Source organism: Cupressus sempervirens, chromosome 4 (genome assembly GCF_028749045.1).
Source record: "Cupressus sempervirens isolate cs-2001-9-10 chromosome 4, ASM2874904v1, whole genome shotgun sequence".
Taxonomy (NCBI): domain Eukaryota; kingdom Viridiplantae; phylum Streptophyta; class Pinopsida; order Cupressales; family Cupressaceae; genus Cupressus; species Cupressus sempervirens.
Genome location: NC_143121.1, coordinates 60,350,238 through 60,369,103, shown reverse-complemented (window position 1 = coordinate 60,369,103; position 18,866 = coordinate 60,350,238). Strand labels below are relative to the sequence as shown.

General features: G+C 35.0%; 1 protein-coding gene across 2 annotated transcripts in view; it reads right to left on the bottom strand.

Annotated features, from left to right (window-relative positions):
- LOC149559938 (uncharacterized) overlaps positions 1-18,866 on the bottom strand; it is a 402,360-nt gene that overhangs the window by 279,716 nt on the left and 103,778 nt on the right. The gene's annotated exons all lie outside the window — the stretch shown is intronic.

The window sequence follows — 18,866 nt, the reverse complement described above, 5'->3', positions numbered from 1 at the left end:
ATCTGGGAGATAGTCAGATTCCTTCTACTAAGAGCATCAACAACCTTGTTTGATATGCCCTTCTTATGCTTGATGGTGAAGGTATAGGCCTATAAATACTCCACCCATTTCATGTGCGTATGACTTAATTTGTCTTGGCTATTCAGAAAACTAAGTGCTTGGTTATCAGTATATACAACAAACTCCTTTGGCAACAAGTAGTGTCTCAACCTTTTGAGAGCTTGAACCAATGCATACATTTCTAGGTCATATGAAGAGTATTTCTGCTTGGCTTCATTGAGTTTTTCACTTGAGAAAGCCACTAGTTTTCCTTCTTGACTAAGAACTGCCCCTATAGCAACCTTGCTAGCATCACATTCTACTTGAAAAAATTTGTTAAAATTAGGTAAAGAAAGAATTGGTTTCTTACTAACCTTTTTCTTGAGCATTTCAAAAGCTTCATTTGCTGATTGACTCCATGCAAACTTACACTTCCTTCCTCCTTTAATAGTTTCTAACATAGGAGCACATATATGATTGAACTTTCTTATGAATTTCCTATAAAATGTAGCAAGACCATGAAAGCTTCTAACATCTCCAACTATTCTTGGGGTGGCCAGGATAGTATAGCACTTACCTTTTCTTTATCCATCTTTGAGCTACCTTGGGAGATCACAAAACCTAGATATGTCAGCCCCTCTTGCATAAATAAACACTTTTCCAAATTTATTATTTATTTCTCCTCATGAAGTCTTCTCAAAACCATGTCAATGTTCTCTAGGTGTTCTTCCTTTGTCTTTCTAAAAATTAATATGTCATCTAAATATACTATGATAAACTTTCCATTGAAGTCTTTGAGTGTTTCATTCATAAGTCTCATGAAGGTACTAGGAGAATTAGAGAGTCCAAATGGCATTACCTTCCATTTATATAATCCATCATTGGTTTTGAATTTTTTCATCCACTCATCTCTAGCTCTTATCCTTATTTGATGGTACCCACTTTTTAAGTCAATCTTGGAGAAATACTTTGCACCTCTCAAACAATCAAGCAAATCTTCAATTCTTGGCATTGGAAACCTATATTTGATTGTAATCATATTAATGGCCCTAGAATAAATGCACAACCTCTAGGCTCCTTCCTTCTTGGGTGCCAAAATAGTAGCTACAGCACATGGGATTAAGCTTTTCATAATCAAGCCAAAATTGAGTATCTCCTTAACTTGTCTAGCAATCTCTTCTTTTTGGTGTGGTGTCATCTTGTATACAACCTTATTGGGTAAAGTAGCTCTAGGAATGAAATCGATATAATGACTAATGGTGTGTATAGGTGGTAAAGACTTTGGCATAACTTCTGAAATCAAACCTTCATATTTATCCAAAAGTTCATTCACTTCATTAGGAATTTCCTTCTTTGTTTTAGCCTCCTTTCTGTCATTTCCAATGGGTTCTTGTGGTTTTGGATTAGGCATCAATAGAAAGCAAGGCTTAGGTTCATCCTTCATGTCCTGTAAGAATTCATTTTTATCAAGCATCATAATTTTGGCTTCCCTCTCTTTATTTTCTTTCACTTCCTCATGATCAGCAAATGGAATTAATCTAATCACTTTTCCATCCTTTTTTATGGTGTATATATTGAGTTTTCCATCATGTTGTTCTTGCAAATCATACTTCCAGGGCCTACCAAATAATAGGTGGCATGCATCCATGTACCTTATATCACACAAAATTTTGTCTTTATACTTTCCAATCTGAAAATCAACCGATGCTTGCTCATTTACAAGAGTTTGTTGACCCTTTGTTAGCCATGAAAACTCATAAGGAAAAGGATGAGGTATCCTCCAAAGTTTAAACTTCTAAACCATCTCAAGAGAAACTAAATTTTCAATAGATCCTGAGTCAATAATGACTTTACATACCTTACCTCTGGAATTGCAAGTAGTCCTAAAGATAGTTTTCCTTTGTGGTGGTTCCATGGTAGTAGGCACTTTCAAAAGTGTTCTTTTCATCATTAAACTTTCTCCTCTTTTAGGTACACTATTTGAGTTAGCCATCTCCTTCTCTTTCTATTCATCATCTTGTACCAAATGTGTTCTTCTTTCACCTTGTGAACTTGAAATTTCTCTATCCAGACACTTAGATTCATAATGCCCCTCCTTATTACAATTGAAACAAATAATCAGACTTTCCCTTCTACTACCAAATCCATCTCTTGAACTACCTCTTCTACCTCTGAAGTTACCTCTAAAATTTCCTTTGCTTTGACTTGTTTCTTGCTTTATCTCCTTATGATGTTCATGGTTTTTTCCTCTTCCTTGGAAATTTTCTCTTCCCCTTTGATTTCTTCCTCTTCCTCTACTATTTTGTTCTTGCCTTCTTTTCAATTTGGCTTCCACCTTCAATGCAAGTTGATAACATTTTTGTACTATATTAGGACATAATAAATTAATTTCTTCTTGAATGTTCAACCTTAATCCATTGATATATCTAGAAACTTTTACACTTTCACATTCACTCTGCTTTTCCCTTAGGCTTAGTTTTTGGAATTCTATAGTATAGGCAGTGACATCTATCTCTATTTGTCTTAAACCTTATCTCCTTTGATGGATTTGGATTTCATAATCCTCAAGTAAGTATGTTTCTCTCACCTTGGAACACATCCTTTCCCATGAAGTTATCATGTTCTTACCTTTTTTTACCCTTTCTCCTTGACTGAAATTCCACCAAGTGAGGGTTGGTCCCTTCAACTTTGACTTTGCAATTTTTACCTTATCCTTCTCTACTATATTTTCACATTCAAAATGGTTGTTCAAGGCTTCTATCCAATCCACAACAACTTTAGCATCAATCTTCCCTTAGAAGATGGGTAGGTCACCTTTGGCATCCTTCTTACCAACTCTTTCAAGGGCCTCTATGAAGTTTCTTTGGTTTGCAGGTAAGTTAACGACCTCCTACTTAGGGGTATCCTCTTCTTCCCTTTCTTCCTCTTCCTATAAGGAAATCTTTGTTGTCTTTTCCATTCAGCCCTTCATCTTCTCAAATTTATCTAATAACCACTTATTGATTTTCTCATGTTCTTGCATCTTCTTTGCTAATTCAGCATTGGTGACCACGTTTGATGTTTTGGCTTCTGACTCTGATCCAAACATAAAATCTAATTACCTTAGGAGCTTTTCCCAAGCTCTGATACCAAAAAAGATGCAAAGATAAATTCAACGGAAGCAATATCAAAAATGAACTAGCACTAGCAAGAAATATATATTAAAATTTCTTCTTAATTAATTCTTCAAATGAATAGTAAATATATTTTCTCTCCTAGATATTTCTTCTCTCATAATTTCATATTCCAAAAACTTGCCCTCAACCTAAACCTAAACCTAAACCTAAAACTCTATTTATACTTGCTAAGATGGTCTACAGAAAATTCTAGATTATTACAAAATAGGAAAAACAATCTATAGAATACTCTAGATTGATATAGAATGGGGAAGAATGACCCCACAATGATATGTACAAATCCCAAGAATTTTTTTTATCATAATGAAAAAATTAGGATAAATTCTTCATTTATAAATCACCCCCAAAATATTTTATGTGGGTGCTCCTGCACCATTAAGTTTACATGCACACCTATGGAAGTTGAAAATGGAATTCTTGTGGGATTATATAATAGAGTGGATGCCAAATGGAAATGGGAATTGACCATAGAGAAACAAATAAGAGAAACAACATTGGCACATATCATGTCAAATTTGGGACAAACACATATGTCTATAGTCCTTCAAGATTTTTTTAAGAACCTTATGCCAAGGGATAGGGCATATAAAGTTCTAAAGAATAAGGTTCCTTGGGTTGAAAAAGAAAGTACTGAATTCTAGAAAAAAGTACTTGAACTACAAACTTCAACTGTAGAGGTGAGGGAAAGCTGAGATGCTACAAAATCTAAAGATGAAGAAAAGAAGGAAGTGGCTAAGCTAGCAGGAGAAATTGAAGAGATAGTTTGTGGAATTGAATTTAAGGATACTGTCACAATTGAAGATGATCTTAAAATCTCTCCACCTAATCCAAATATACTCATTGAAGAAGAAATCCAAGGATTGATGAAGGACTCAAGAAAACTCTATACAAATCTAAATTTTTTATAGGTAAGTGAATATAAAAAGTTTGAAGTTAAGAAGACTAATGATGCTATATTCACACTAGTTATAGAGGCACCAAGTGCTAAGAAACTTGGTAAGGTATTGATTGTTTATTTACCACCAATGACTTGTATTCAAATTTTGAAGAGGGAAGAAAAATTTGAGAAATTTTCAAGGAAAAATTTGGTAGATGAAGGGATTACATAGAAAGAGAAAGAGGCTACTCAAGCTCTCATTCAAATGCCAAGTGCAAAGGTTACAAAACCTACACTGGTGAAAATACAACAAGTGATATCTACACCAATGTAGCAACCAAAGGAGAGATCAAGTGAGAAAGGCAAGCAATTAGAACGATCACTACCAAGTGTTACACCCTCAAGATCTTAGGCTATGACTCGTGTAGAAGAGGATTTTGATGAGTCAATAGACCCTAACGAGGTAATTAATTTACCTACATATGATTTGAATAATATTACCTTAGAGTATGTTGGTGTTTTAAAAAGGACTAAAACTACTAAGCAACAAAATGCTTAATACCAAGATGATAATACTCATAAAATCTAAAGGTCGGCCAATTCTTGTTAATAATTGCATGTGTAAAACATTTGGATCCAACTTCTATAAAACTGAAGGTGGTTTTCTACTCTTTTGGCTCTACAAAACCAGGGTGGGTATACCCAGGGATGATTCAAAACTGGAACAATTGTATGAGGATTATTCTTAGTTTCATTCTAATTCTCATTTAAAAATCCTCAAACATATACATAATTCTTACTAACTTGATAAACACATCCCATAAAATAGATATGGCCAAGAATTCTTCTATAGATCTGTAGATGTTCTTAACATTAATGGCTAACTAAAGCTAAAACATTCCATGCAAACAAGTGCTGGCCAGCTTTGAAGATCTATAGGAAGTAAAAGTAAAATTTGATTTGATGTTGCATTTTGATAATCATTTATGATATATTTCTCCTTCAACTGAATCAATTTGATGAGTTCCTAATCCATTGGGGTTCAGAGTCTATAGCAAGTTCTCAGATCTAGTTTGTTGCCTTACAACAAATTCTATCAGCAATTCTTATCAGAATTTATCATTCAAAACCCTTTCTACTACTAAAGAAACCTTATCACATTCATCAAAGCTTTTATTTAATCCATTGAATTATTAGCAATGATAAATAGATATAAAAAATAACTAGATTGCATTCAATTGCACAAGACTTTACTTATACAATATCAAGACAACCAAGTAATTGGAAGGAGACAAGATTTAGAAAGAACTGATATGGGGACAGTTCACAATTTGTATTCATTTTCTTTGAAAATGGTATATCATTTACAATAGACTTAGAATGACCTTCAAGAAGAAACACATCTCATTCTATATTCATGTATTCTCAGAGAATTGAAAGAGAAAATACATCATAAACTTGCTTTCAAAATTTGGACCAAAAATAGACTAAACATATTACTTAGAAAAATAGAATTTGGACTAATCTTTAGCCTTGGAATCTCACTTAAATAGTGTGAGATGCAACAAGCTTCAGGCTAAAAGAAAGTGATAGGTGTCCTTTACAAAGAATATTTACATACACCTACCACAAAATGACAAAATGTGGGTAACAAAAGATATCTAGATCAAAACATTCTTTTAAGTGAGTCAGCGTCTGTTATACGTTCTAGTGTTGCTTATTGGTTACTGATCTATTTTCCTTGCATAAGTACCTTCCAAATTAGCCAACGATGAAACTTTTTTTGATGATGGCACATTAACTTCCACCTGTAGGCTTTCTTTGTCTTTTATCTTGGGTGGTAGGAAAAACTTCTATCTTTTCCTTTTCTCTAGTCGTATCAGCATCCTGTGGTCTTAGGTTTGTAACTAAAAATGATAGGTCTTTCTTGTGTTCTTCTTCTAATTGGGTTTGAGAAATGACAGTATCAGTGATTTGGACTTCCTTTTCCTTCACATTATCACTTTCAATTTCATCTGCATCCAATGATTCACTAGAAGCCATTTCTACCATCCACCTGTCAAATAATGCATCATCTGGCCAGTTTAATTGCAAAATATCCTTCTATTTTTTTATTACATAATCAGCCACATTATTAATATCAATGAAATCCTATTTTAAAGAATCAAATAATATTTTGAATTTCACCATCTCTTCTATTGTGGTGGCCCACCATGCATTCTCGATTTCATTTACTACTTGATTCATTCTTAAACAGAATGCATCATCAAGTTCTTTCGCCCATTCCGCTTTGCTTTTTAAATTATTTTTCTTATCTAGGGCATGAGGAAATAATTCAAAATTTTGACTCTTATATTTATCTAAGTGGCTTATTGTTATCTTTTGTAAATGTATCCTTTTACTATCAAAGTCAGCAAGGTCAAAAACAATATCAAAGATTTTTTAAATCTGATCATGAGAACTATCTATAACAGATAAGCACAAAAAGGTTACTTCTTTTTCCCTTCTTACCCATTTGATCACAATAGGCTTTAGAGCCTCATCATTTGCTTTTAACTCCTCCCAAATGTTAATCACCCTGACCAATTGATGATGGATTAATGGCCATTCAACTTTGTCTCCTAGATATGTAAGAGCTTTTCTTAGTTTATCTTCATACTTAGATTCCAACTCTATATGTAAGGCCCATAGTTTAGCCTTTTCTTCTTCAAATTCCTCAGTAGTGTAATATCGTGGCCCCTAGGGTGTATCTGGCATTTCAATGAGGGGGGTAGACCTAAAAGGTTCTACTAGGGGATGAGGGTATGTTATTATAGGCCTAGTGGATTGTTCCAATAGCTTATTTTCAAGCTCAATCCTCCTCTTTACCTCTTTGTTGTATGCATCCACCACTATCTCATACTTGCTTTGTAATTCAAGCATGACCTGTTCCTCCTTCTTAGCAGTGGCCAAAAGAAACTGGGAAGAATCCACATTCTAATAGGCTGCCTGTACATGGGAGGTGTTAGCAACCCTTCTTACAAGTATGTTGCCCATCAATCCAGACTCATCTGGTTGCGATGATGTAGCTCTAGATCCTCTTTTCAATGACCAACTGACCAATGTAGCTTGATCCTCAATAAATGCAGTTCCTTGGAAATCCTTTTTATTTGGGTCTTGCAATTCTAATTTACTTGAAATAGAATTGAAAATTAAGGCATCTGCAATATCCCAATTTGGCAACAATAATATGTTAGAGGTCTTTACCATTTTCCTTCCTTCTTTAGGAGTAATGTTTTGGAATTCCTTCATCATTTCTTCTTTAATCTAGTTTTGTATGGAAGTTTCATCCATTTTTGGATGCTCTGTCTTCATCCTTTTACATTTCTCCTCAAAGATGTTCATGTTTGTCCTCCCTACAAATTGTTGAAAAGCTCTTGATTTTACAAAATTGTCATCAGTCAAAAATTGATGACTTGCTTGTTCTAATACAGGGTCCAATTCCCTACCTCTATAATCATCTCTTTTTAGATCCAAACTTGGGAGAGGAGGCTCTGGAGGGTTACCTTCATCCAATTCTGCTTGGGTAATAAAAACACCTCCCTGTGATCCAATCTCTTTAACTTGCTCACCTATGAGTTGCTCTTCTCGAATTCTCAAAGGAGATTGGGTGGGTGAATATTCCTCAGTTTGAGGTCTCCCTTCTCTTTTTACCTTCTTCCTCTTTGGGCTAGGCTCGTCAAGTCTCTCCTCTAGAGCTATGCTGGTGGATCCCATTATTTGTTTGCCCTTTTATTCTGAATTATAGTGTAACCAGGTTTTTTCTATACAATTATTTGACCAACCCCTACATTAGGAGTGAAAACTAACCTCTTCATGACTTCTCTGACCTTATTAGGAGAAGAATTAATAAAAAATTATTTCTTCTCATTCATGGTTTCCATTATTGCAGGGAAGTTATTTATGAGCTTGTTTATTCTGTCAGCCTTTATATTGGCATTGTCTAAAGGACTATAATTCTGATCACAACAATCAATAAATTCTAGGACTTGGGAGTAAACTCTCCATTTTTCTTTTTTAGTTTCTTGTTCTTGTAAATAAAATTCATTTCTTATAATGTCTTCTGGGTAGTATGAATCATGCTTTACCGGTCCCAACTTGATCCTATGCACCAGAGCCTAATTGGAAAATCCCTCAGAATCACAAAATTTTGTACAAAAAGAGCCATCCTCCTTTAGTAATCACAAACTGATGGGCCACTATGCAGGTAGGGAAAATCGACCCTAGTTGCCTTTTTGACAAGAACATTTTCTCTACTCCTCCTAGTTTCCATAAGATTTTTTCCATTCCTAACTTTAGGGGCACTTGGTAAGGCAAGACATGAGGACTCCCTTTAAAACCATAAATTCTGAAAATTGTAGAAATAGGGTAAGGAATAATATCTCCCCAATTGTGTGAAACTTTCAAATTATGAGGACTATCCGTAGGTCTAATGAGATTCATCAATACTTTAGGGATCCTGGGATTATCACTCAAAAATAGACATCTCAATTAAGAAGCAAAATATCTATCAAATCTGACAAAACTGGCTTTATTTGCATCCCAAGTCATATCTGCACTTCACAACTGGACTGGCAGTGTTTCCCCATTTTCCTCTCTCTTCAATTTCATCTCATTACCAAAATATGTTACCTCTTTGAACAAGAACATATGCATTAATAAGGAATAGTGGCCAAAAGTTTTATCCACCTTACCTCTCACAATTCCAACCAAACCAATGTGAATTTCTTCAGCTAGAAAGGAGGCAAAATAAAAAATAAAATCTACACCAAAAGAGGCAATTTGAATCATCATATACATAAGGTCAATGGGCATGAAATCCTGCTCATCTTCACCAAGAACACAGTACAGGGCCCTGTGTATCTCTAAGCCTGAGAAGTGAAAAGGCTCTTCTTAAAAGGTTCTTTAGAGGCTGCAGTTATTACTGGCAGAGTTTCTATGGTACCAATGTGTGCCCTTAATGCACCTTCCCTAATTATATCTCTCTTTTCTTTGTATTCCTTTTCTAATTCCAAAAAATTGATTAGCACGTGGAAATCTAATAATGGTTCTAAGTGAAAAACCTCTCTAATTTCTTCAAGGCTAATTGACACTAGAGGCACACCATCATTTCTTCTCACAACCCTAATGGCTTGGTCATAGTTCTTGGCAATGTCTTCTAGCAAGTCATAGTCCATGAAAACACTAGGAACTACTAACTTTCCCAAGTCAAAATTCCATATATTAACGTGAGGGGCAAATAGATTCCTCTCTGAAAACCACTTTTTAACTAGAACAAGGCTAGTCTGATTAGTTACTACATCCCTTACCCAATTCCCCTTGTTATATAAGCCATCAGAAATTTTAAGCCTAGGATTTAATGAAATTAATCTTTTGACCTGTGCAGACTCTATAGTGGATCCTGGGAGTAATTCTAAGAAATCATCGTGGGTATTCCTATTCATATAGTTAACTTGCCTAGAGAATGATTTCTTAGGAGGCATCTTGATTGTAATAATGGGAATTTGAATGTTACAGAGGTTATGATCGAGTACTTACTTGATTTTACCAAAATTATCCTCCTTTGAACTTCTGCAACTACTTTCAAATAGATATGGAATTGTTTTCGCGTCTTCACCAATGCTTAACCACAACGTGATCGATGAGTGCTTATGCTCAGAGAAAATGAAATCTTTGTTGGAGTGGACTATAATGAATAATAAAAGAAAATATTACAGATTATACTCTACTTTTTTTCTCACACACGAAGTCTCTGTTCGTCATAAATGCGCAGGACAGAATGTCACCACACTTCCCCTTTTTTTTAAAAAAAATGCGCCATCGATTCTTGGAAAATCTTGTGATCAAGTAATGACAACTAAGCTGGCTCATTTTCTTATTAACATATTTGCAATCAAACCAATAGAATAGCTCCACCTGCACCTTTCCTTCAATGCTGGCGCTTTAGATTGGGCCCACGGATGACCACGGACACGTGTCATCATGTTGCTAACTTGCTATACTTATACCTCAAGCATCTTTGCATGGCAAGCTAGCAATAACCTTTGATCTTATGTTAATCATGTGGAAGACATTTGAAATGACTTTTCAAGGAATCAATGGTGGGCCATCACTCACTAACTTGCCATGCTTAACTTCTGAGCACTTCTTCATAGTGAGCTAGCAACAACCCTTGATCTTGGCCCAATCTCATGGTCGAAAATCCTTGTATTACATTCCTCGAAAGTGGGTCCATGGTACCATTGTTGCTGAGTTGGCACAATGCGCTAGCATACATATATATATTTTAATCATCCTCTATCTTAGGTTCTGCCGTATTTTTGACTTTAGGTTCAGTCATTATGTTACTACCAGTAAAACACAAAAATACCTAGCTAGCGATGCAATGACCCACCAGAAAACAGACATCGAGAAAAGTAGCACAGCTTGCACAATTTTTTTTTTGGGACTTTCCAAATCATTTTTGGTCATAAAAGAATGCCGCTTTTGGTGATGATTGCGTCCTTGCTATGTCGCCACTGGTAACTCACTTGTATATTCTGATAACGACTTAGCAACTTTCTAGAGTTATTTGGATGCCAGATTTATTCTTCTCGATGACCATAGGCATGTCTCATCACGTCGCTAACTCGCCATGCTTAACTTCTGAGCACTTTTCTTTAGTGAGTCAACGACAATCGTAGATTTAAAGGAAATCCAATGGTGAGGTAAAACATTTTCACAAGGATTAAAACAACAATTTCAAAAAAGGTGAATAAAGATCACTTGCTTAACCCCCTTCCCCCATTTTTTTAATAGAACTTTCATGCCAAGGAAAATTTAAAAGGAAAAAAGGGACTAGCCAAAAAATAACACAAACTTAGTTGGAAAACTAGTCACCACTAAGGGATCACAATCTGAAAAAATTTTGTCTGGGCAAGACGAAACCTATTATACAAAAATGCATACCAACAAAGTAAATACATGAACTATAAATTTTGTTGAGTTGAAATGCCAAATAAGAACAACTAAAGAGAGAAAAGAATAGAAGAAAGGTATTGCATATTGTTAAAGATATTTTTGTAGATGCTTTTGGCATTACAAATGTCAACCATCAACATATAATTTTGGATCAACTAGTATATGTAGTTGATAGAGTTCAGATAGATGACATAGAAACAAATGAGAATTTGTTACAATGGTCTAAAATGGGAATGGAGCATAAAGTATTATAGAAAGCCTCGTATGAACTCATACAACAACAAGTTGAGCTTTCTACAACTATTACACAATTGGAAATAATATAAAAAACCATGAACTCTTTATATTTTAGATTGTGTCATGTATATTTCTTTACAGTAGATGCTTAATGATCATTATAGTTATTACATTCAAGTATGAAGACTAATGATCACTCATTGAGCAAGAACACAAGTTCAAGTTCATCTTCACTTAGTGAACTTATATTTATTATGCAAGGTTAGTTGAGCTTACAGCTAAAGATGTAGAAATATAGACCAAGTTTGTATTAATTCAACTTCAATTATTTCCATTCATAGAGATGTTTCAGAAGGTTATTTCTGCTACTAAGGAAATTTTGTAGAAAGATGTAGATTTTACACACATTGTAGGATTTATTGACCTAGCTATCAAGCTAGAGATTCATTTTCAAATTTTGGGAAAGGTACCAGATAGATAGAAAAAAGGCTATGCTAACATTATGGCAAGTCACCATAATTTTTTTGAGAAGTTCCAACTCACCTCAACATGCCCAGCTTCCATCAATGACAAAAACAAGGGGGATATTAAATTGATAAGTCAAGGATGATAATTGATAAGTGGTAAGAAGGGAGATGTAACAAGTAAGGGGGAGTCACAAGTTAGAGTTACAAGGTAGAGTCAAAGAGTTGTGAAGAAGAAGATATCAGTTAGCAAATAAAAAAATTTGGTCTCAACTGAGAATATATTTTTGTAATGAATGATTTCATGATAAAGTATTTTTGCCACTAATATCAAAGGGGGAGATTGTTGATCTCTAAGCCTATGTTATTAAATAGTGACCAAACACTTAGTCGTTTTCAAGTCATTTACAAAGAAATATTATAAGCTCATCATTATGACCAAGTTATCTAGTAAAAGCTGAGCAAGTTACACTTAGACTAAGAAGAACAATGATTGTCGAGCATTTAGTAGAGACTAAGAAGATATGTAAGCCAAGGAATATAGTACAAATTGATTAATATAATCATGATTGATCATATTGATAATTTCTCAAGTGTTGAGCACATATATTTATAGAAGTCAAGCAACAACATACATGACTGAGTGTTAGAGCACTTAGGTGTTGAGGAATACAATTTTGATATGTGAGTTTACAATGGCACAAACTCATATGTGAATCATTTTGGTTGACATTTCTATGAGATTTAATATTTGTAGAGCTAGATCAAATTTTATTTATTCATCATTATTAAAAGGTGATGATCCCTAGGAAAATAATTCAACCAATCATAAAAAGGGACATAAATAATAGAAGATGATGAAGTATAAATCATTGATCAAGATCTAAAAGCTTTACATGATGTCTATTTAAGGAGGAAACTAACTCTAGAATCATGTTGGATGAAATATGTGAAGGATACACACATGTAAAGGAGTTGAAGAGACAAATCCAATAGAGAAAGAAATTAGAGCAATGAAGGATTGAACAGATTTATTAGATTAGGACAATCAAATCAAAGATAAAGTAAATAGGAACCAAAGATCAGCTTATAGAGCATATTGAGGGTTAGGCACTAAATAATTTATTTTTTAATTGAGATAGGACAAATATCCTAATAGAGTGCTCCTAACAGGCCTATGTAAATCTCCTAATAGGGTCCTTACTTTATTGTAAGTGTCAAGACCTCTAACAAGACAAGACCTAATAGTCTTTAAGTATTTAATAGGACAAACCTCTCACCAGGTAGATCATATCTTATGATCAAACATTACATAACCTTAACAAGTTAACTTTATTGTTGCAACAGTGAAGATTTGTGGGTCTCATCCCCACCCTAGTTTTACCTTCACCTTTAAGTGTTTCTAGGTAACCAAATCATTAAGTTGACTTGTTATGGATGTCATGAACTTATTTTATGTTTCAAAATTATAGTTTTAATTATGAATTAGGTATGATTTAATGAGATTGATTTTAAAGTCATAAATTTAAGTTCTTGATTCACCCCCTTCTCAAAATCTTATTTCCCATATGTGTGTGTGTGTGTGTGTACACACACACACACACACACACACACACATACATATATGTTGGTGTAAATAAGTATTTACTTGTTACACTTACTTAAGTTTACTTAGATTAATGCATTATATTAATATTTATTTATTAGTAATCTAGGAGTATGTGCACTCTTGTGAGTTGTCATGATTACATCATAGGGGTCCACACCTATTTTAAGAACATGTTTTCTACAACACATGAATCTTCTACACACATTTGACACTTTGTCATTCTTATCCATTCATCTAGAATGTTGGATAAGGTGCTTAGTTGTCTTATCTCCTAGTTATTTCTATAATCATTCTAGGTGCTTCTTGAGAGGCCTATTTATGCAGGCACTCCAAGTGTGTATGTACATGGTTCTAAATAGTAAGCAATATCATTCTGTTCATACTCTCTCTATTTTTCTCTACTATGTGCTTGTGTTGAGTTCTTTAGTTCTTGGGTGAATTCTAGCCTAAGCCAAATTCTTACATGGTATTAGAGCTCGAGGATATTCTCTACACATAGCCATTTGAGACTATTCATGCTTCAGCACCTTGACCTAAATTCGGAGGATCCACTAAAATTGGGAGCACCTAGAGCCAGATCTAATCTCACCATTGCATCTAGAGTGTCAATTCGATGAAGATCAACTATAATTTTTTCTATGTTGGGTGAAAGTTGATTGTGAGGCAAAAAAAAATTGCAAATCAGAACCCAGATGCCCCGATTTGCAATTCAGGTATGGTCTATTTTGTATCTAATTAATTAATTTTTAGATCTAAATTATTTTCATCTCTGCAATTTTATTTCCCAACTAGTATTTTTAGATTTTTTAATCAATTGCACAAGAAGAGATTTTTTTTTTTCCTAACTAAGAAGTGATACCCTGGCTCAGCTCTATATTTGGTGGAATTTATTATTTGTAGGACATCTATTATTAAATTTGGGCCAAATCTACCCCAGCCATACTGTAAATCTGAGTGTAGTGAGATGTACCTCAAAAATCTAGAAGGACACATCAAATCCTAGCCGCACAAATCTAGCAGAGCCATAAACCATCCACCGGTGTGGCCAACTCACGTAGGTTGTTTGTCTCTTCACTATAGCCAATTTCTTTTATATAGAGCTTATAGCACTCGTCCTATGAATGTGGGATATCTCCAACATAACCCTGCGATGACTAGAGTCTTTACGGTGATCATTGTTAATAACTCTTACAACATGAACCAAAACTCAGTGCAACGAAAGGAAAATCTAGCATCTTTTGATCTTTGGCAGTGACTCATCAACTACACATTGCCACATGGCACTCAACTCCAGTGCTACATAGACAACCTATAGGGACCCTAGATAGAGCCTGCACAAGACATGCGGCCAACCACTACATAGTCAGCCATCCATTGTGTACCTAATGTAGTAGCTCATTGACAAACATGTGGCACATAGCTAATGGTTTCATGTCATGCCAATTGCCAAATTAGTATTTGAATACACATGGACATAACCAACTTGTCCGCCAGTGAACATCTATGACAGCAATTGTATTGTCCTAGTCAGCCACATGTCACTGCTGAGTCATTACACAGTTATCTTTTTGTACATATTCTGTATAGTCCACATCATCCTCTGTACATTTTCATACAGTTGACATCATGTTGACATCATTATAGGAGGCAAGTGTGCTAACATCATCAATTCACTATCTTAAATTTGACACCTATTTGGATGTCATTTTAGGGCCAATTACAACTACTGTGATGGCTATATGATCGTCAAATTTAACCCCGTCATTTTTTGATGCAACCCCTCTCTAGATTGATTTTGGTTTTTGCAATTTGACTTTGGGAGGCCATAACTTGGACATTCGAACTCCAATTCAGGTGCAAGTTTTTTTGAAATTGGGTAGAACTTTCTAAATTTTTTAGTGATGTAGTTATTTTCTAGTTTTAGTGCATGAATTGTTCAAAAATTGTATTTTTTGGCAACTATACCTGCATAATCCTACATTTTGCAACTTCAAATGCTCTATTCAGGCACATTTGGAGTCAAAAATAGGTTCCATTTTCTTTGAAAGGGTGTTATTATTTTTCTACTTTCTAGATCTGATATCATATTGTAAGGTTGTGTGGACAAAAGTGTCACTTTCAGCAATAGGGCCTTTCTTTTCTTTCTAATGCTTCAGAATTGTAGCACATTGTAAATTTTCATAATTATACTCCATTAAAAAGTTGTAACAAGAAAAATCAAAAGTTCATAGAGGTCAAAATTGGCAAGTGTCCCATTGTAATCGCACTACTGATAAAGTGCCAAGAGCATCTATTTTGGGGGGGTTTCTTGATTTAGTGAAAACGGGGGGTGTTCTTGGTGTTGTGTTCTCTCTTTTCTACACTTTTCTTTCATTTTCTACATTATGGACAACTTTAAATTTCCTAAATTAACTCCTCATAACTATGCTATGTGGTCAATCAAAATGTGGTATCACTTAATGCATAATGGAGTTTCACAATATGTAGATGGTACTCTTCCTAAACCAATAGGTGATAATGTATCAACAAGTGATATTTCAGCTTGAGTAGCCATGGATAGGAAAGCCCTAGGTGATATATGTTTGGGGGTAGATGATAAGATCATATATCAAATCAAGAAATGTAATACATATAAGGAAGCTTGGGATACCCTCGAAAGCCTATATGGTAAAGTGTTTGAAGAGGATGTGTTCAAAATCGAACATGAACTTGTTTCCTTAGATCCTAAGTTGTATGACTCAATACATGATTTCATCATCAAAGTGAATGAACTAAGGACAAAGATTACTGATTGTGGGAGTTCTATAAAAGATGAAACACTGATCTATTCATACATAACAAGCTACCATCAGAATATTCCACATTTGTATCTTCTTTTAACACCTCAAAGACTACCTTAGGGTCTGCCTACAAGAAAGTCACTTTTGATGAATATGCTAAATTGTTGGATGATGAAGAAAATAAGTTGAAATCAATGGGGATCATAAAATCACCTCAGTCTAAAGCATTGGTGGCCAATAATGAGGGTTCTCAAAATTCAACTGGATAGTCTTCAAGTAAAGGAAAGGGTAAGAAGAAATGGAAGAAGAAAAAATCTGAGGATGTAGAAAAGACAACACCATAATCAAATAAACAAGGCAAGTCCTCAAATTCCAACAAGAAAGGGGACAATAATAAGGAGAAGAAGTGTGCTTATTGTGATAAATTGGGTCATGAAGAGCATGAGTGTTATCTTAAGAAGATTGATGAATTGACCAACATCATGAAGAAAAATAATATGCCATTGCCTAATGCTTATAAGGAGAAGGCATCATCTTTAGATTAAAAGGGCAAAAGGTAAGCACTCATGGAAAATTCAAACTCTTCAAAGGAATGGATATTTGACTCAGGTGCCTCATATCATATGTGTTCTTCAAAGGAGGATTTTCTTCATTGAATCACTCAAAGGTACCACACATCTTCATGGGGAATGATAGCAAAATGAAATTTGAAGAAAAAGGAAAAATGCAAATGAAAAATAGAGAGTTTCAAAATGTTCTCTATGTTCCAAACCTAAGTTCAATTCTCTGTTCAATCTACCAAATCACTCACCTTGGAGATGGACATAGATTTGAGTTCCTTCCAGACTCAGTAAAAGTGCATAGTCTCAAAGATAATTCCTTAGTTTTAGTAGGGAAATTGAATGATAAAAAGAGGTTATACTCTTTCTCCCATTTTATTCCAAACTCTCCTTCAAAGGCCTTGTTATCTCAATCAAATTCAAACATGCAATTCTAGCATAAGCAATATGGTCATCTAGACTACCGCTATCTTTAGCAACTTTGCACATACCAAATGGTCAAAGGTCTACCTCAAATCAACTTTTCTAAGGGTGAATGTTCAATATATTTAGTGGCTATGCATCTAGAGGGGAAGCTACAAAGAGGGAAGTCTTCAAGAGCAACAGGTGTTCTTCAGATGGTTCACATGGTATTAGCAAGTCCTTTCGCATCCAGCCAGGGTTGCTACATACTCACTTTTGTTGATAGCTTTGCAAGGTTCACTTGGGTCTACTTTATTCATAATAAGAATGAAGTTTTGGTCAAGTTTTAAGGCTTCAAGACTCATGTAGAATGGAACTCCAAGAAAGCCATCAAAGTAATCTGCATGGACAATGGAAGCATGTATGTGAATAGAAGACTTATGGACTTTTGCAAACTTTAGGGCATTGATCTTCACACTCCACCAGCATTCAATCTGCATAAGAAAAATGTTACATCTTTGAGGATTAGGACTCTCAAGTCAATGGCAAGTTTCATGATCCATGCCAAGTCTCTTGATGCATCATAAGAAGTCAAAGCAATCTCTAGTGCCACTCACATTCTTAATCATTCTCCTTATCTAGCCTTAGATGGAAAAACTCCTTTTGAGGCATGGTATGGCAAAAAACCTATTATGACACACTTTAGAGTCTTTGGTTGTCTTTCTTGGGAAAAGGTATCTTCCAAGGGATGCAAGGAACAGTCATCTTGACCTTGTACTTTCATTGGTTATGAAGACAGTGAGAGACACATCAGATTTTTGTCGAGAAGGATGTACACTTTGAGGAAAGTTCTCCCAGCTTGTCCTCTCATCCTCTTCACACATCATATAGTGTGGATACTAATAGTGATTCCAACAATAGTGCTTCAACAGATTCAGACATGTGGGTTTCTATCGATAGTTATAGTGAGAGGTCACTTCATGAGTTTAGTCCACATGCATACATCGCCATAGTGATAGGTCCAGAATAGCAGGCTACATCCAGTCTTCTAGATATAGGTTTAGTGATAGATTTGGTGGATATTATTGATTATCTACCTCTTCTTATTGATGCAAAATCACCTTCTTTAGTTGTCATGAGGGTTCTATCCGACTCTCTTGTTTATTCTCTACATGATCAATCCTCACAGGTTGAAGTGATTGTGGATACTTATGATCAATAGTTTCAATAGGGTTCTTCATCAGTTGCAAAGATAGAAAATTACTTGGGATAGGTTCTTTAGCCAATTGAGTAGGTTTCAAGGACATCACTTATTCATGGGATTCTTTCCACACAAAGGGAAAGCATATCATTTGTACCTTTGGCATTGTTTCTTTCTAAGGTGAGGAAAACCATTATGTAGTCTTGGATCAGCTTCTTAACTGGAGCAGTCATTGTTTGGCATTCTTCTTTGGGGGGTTGGGGGGGGGGGGGGGGCTATCCTATCTCTCTTCCTCTTCTCATCATTCTCTTATGTATAGACTAGATGTATGTCATAATGGGGGGAGGGGGGTCTTGATTACTTCATCCATCTATGAATCCCTATTTATCTCTCTTTTTGGGAGACAATTTTTCCTGTGAGGTTTTCACTCTTTCCTCGCTTTATGAGAGATTGCATATCATTATGTACATGGGTATCTAACATGGCCTAGTAGCTAGGACCCATTCTACATTTTATCCTAGA